Source organism: Vicia villosa, linkage group LG3, assembly GCF_029867415.1.
Source record: "Vicia villosa cultivar HV-30 ecotype Madison, WI linkage group LG3, Vvil1.0, whole genome shotgun sequence".
Taxonomy (NCBI): Eukaryota; Viridiplantae; Streptophyta; class Magnoliopsida; order Fabales; family Fabaceae; genus Vicia; species Vicia villosa.
The window spans coordinates 212,021,752-212,024,406 of NC_081182.1; the positions used below are offsets into that span (position 1 = coordinate 212,021,752).

General features: G+C 29.4%; 1 long non-coding RNA gene across 1 annotated transcript; it reads right to left on the reverse strand.

Moving 5' to 3' along the window:
- Window positions 1–1,900: 1,900 nt before the first annotated feature.
- On the reverse strand, window positions 1,901–2,387 carry LOC131657292 (uncharacterized). The gene is made up of 2 exons (XR_009300602.1): window positions 2,254–2,387; window positions 1,901–2,148 (listed from the first exon to the last, which is right to left on the reverse strand). It is a non-coding gene; the product is annotated as an uncharacterized LOC131657292 (long non-coding RNA).
- Window positions 2,388–2,655: the final 268 nt, after the last annotated feature.

Consider the following 2,655-nt stretch of genomic DNA (forward strand, 5'->3'; position numbering starts at 1 on the left):
ATTAATTAATGAGAGTCCTTTTATTCTGCTTATGCTAAATCAATAACATATCAGATGTCTTGACATCGGGATTGACATCCGAGTTTGTCATACAAGAATTTTCACTTATGTTTATAAGAACAATAATCATAGGTATTTTTCTTTAGCCTACAGTTGAATCATGGAAGCCTTACAGATATAGTTAAGGCTTTATCTACTAGATGTTCCTTTAGTGTTCACTATCCGAGGTATTTTTCTCGCCATTCACCTTTAGTAATTCATTAAATGGAAATTGTTCGCTTCTATCTACAACTTGAGGAGCGTTATGCTTGAGATCTAATCAATGTTTTCTATATTTTACTCTTTCAGTGTAAGTTTGGTTCATTTGAGTTTATAGTACCTATCCACAAATTCTTGAAGAGTCGGGATCATTCTTATTCAATTGGAGTGAGGTTCAGGATGCGTTTTGAGTCAGAAGATGCTGCAGAGCGAAGGTTTATTCATGAATATATGTGGTTTCTGCTTTTAGATTTTAGATAACTATTGAAGAAAATTTTAATCATATTTCTTTTTTTTGCAGAATCACATGATTAATTGTTGGAATTTTTGATGTGGATCTGGTTAGATGGCCTGGATCGAAATGGAAATACTTAGCAGTATTTTGCTGTGATCTTTTTTACCTTCATATCATTAATCATTTATAGTTATGACGCGTTACGTGATGTCATTTGTAGAACAACTTAAATTGATTGCAATCAAATGGTTTTTCTCATCATTGTAGGTAAGGTGGGATGACTTAGAAGCATCGAGGCTTAACAGGATTTCACCATGGGTGATAGAGCCCGCTGGCTCGGATTCCACTACCAGTAGCTTAATGTCAGCTAGTTTGAAGAGGACCAAGATTGGATTACCTTCAACAAAGCTAGGAACTCACTTCATTTAATACTTACCATCTCAGCGGTTTAATTAGTAGAAGTTGTGTTTTATATTATCTATCTCTTAGAACTTTTGTTTTGAATTTGGGATGACTATCGAGAGAGAAACTTGGTTTTGTTTAAGAATGATAATATCAAAACTTATCTATATTTTTGCAACTTATTAGTCATAAGTAGAGTCACTTGATGTAGACTTAATTCTTAATGAATATTTTGACGTTGTGGCTTAATGTTTTATTGTATAATTAGATTTTAATTTTGACATGGCTAATTTTTTATTGCATAATTAGATTATAATTCTATTTTGACATGGTTTTGTTTTATTGTCGTGGCATTAAGAATACCATTGTCACACCTATGCAGCACAAAAAGAAATTATGGCATACTTGAATGGTTTAAAACCGTAAGCAAAATTTAGCCACGGTTTTAATTAGTGGCCATAAACAAACCGTTGCAAGACCTAGGCAACTAAACTGTATGTTATATATTAAATAAGAACCATGGTTTTAGAAATTGGCCACAGTTTAGAATTGAGGCGCAAGATAAACCGCGGCCTTAATCTAGGTACGTGAGCCGTGAACTATACAAGCCACGGATATATATATATATATATATATATATATATATATATATATATATATATATATATATATATATATATATATAATGTGGCACAAACAAGAAAATCGTAGTTTATACTTTAGGCCACGCCTACATATCCTACAGTCACATATCCGTGGCCAAAGCGTAAAACCACGGTTATTTTGCATATAGTCGTTGTTTTATGGCTGTGGCAGATGAACTTTTCTTTTGTAGTGATTGAATTACATGTTGATATCAAATTTGTGCAACACACAAATAATTTATCTAATTATAGCTTAAATTTATTAAGTTTATATGGAGAACTTGGAAGCAATAGTATAGAGAACAAAGTCATAATTTCATTATAGTATTTTTTTATTGTCTTTTTCATTTCATTGTCGATATTTTAGAGAACAAATTCGTAATTTCAAATTATATAAAAAATACAATTCTAGGTTGAAAGCATTACTCTTAAATGGCAACTTATGAAATATTCTACCATAACATATATTTATTATTCATATTTTTTTAAATATTTTTCCTTACATCAGCATAGCCAAACGACATATGTTTTTAATGCATAGGACTTGCATTTCGATCTTATTCATGCTAACAAACACGTTTGCACAATCCTCAGTAGTTTCACATGGAACTGTAGTGAAAAAATAGAATAAAAATTGTTAATAAAATATGATAAAAAATTATATAAAAACTACAAAATAAAAAATAAAATATATAACGAAAAATAATGATTTACAGATAGCCTTCGCTGAAAGAAAGAGTAGGGACATAAACAAAATTGTAACATAAAGAAATTTTAGAATTTTATCCATATGTTTTTATCTTTTAATTTTTACAATTTAATTGAGATATATTCAATGTACATTAATACAATGCTAAAAACATTTAAATACTGGTAGCACGAGAATACATAATATATTTTAATATATTTTATTACCCCTTTTGCACAATTAATAAATGTCTTTTAAATGTCTCTTAAGTATATATAGAAAAGAGGTAACATAAAAATACTATAATCTTTAAATCAATTTTTTAAGAAACTTTTCATTCTTTGGGGATAGAGAGTAGACATGTGTTTCTAGGAAATTTGTTAACTTGTGTACAAGTTATTTGTATGGGATAATGTAGAGTTATGAAG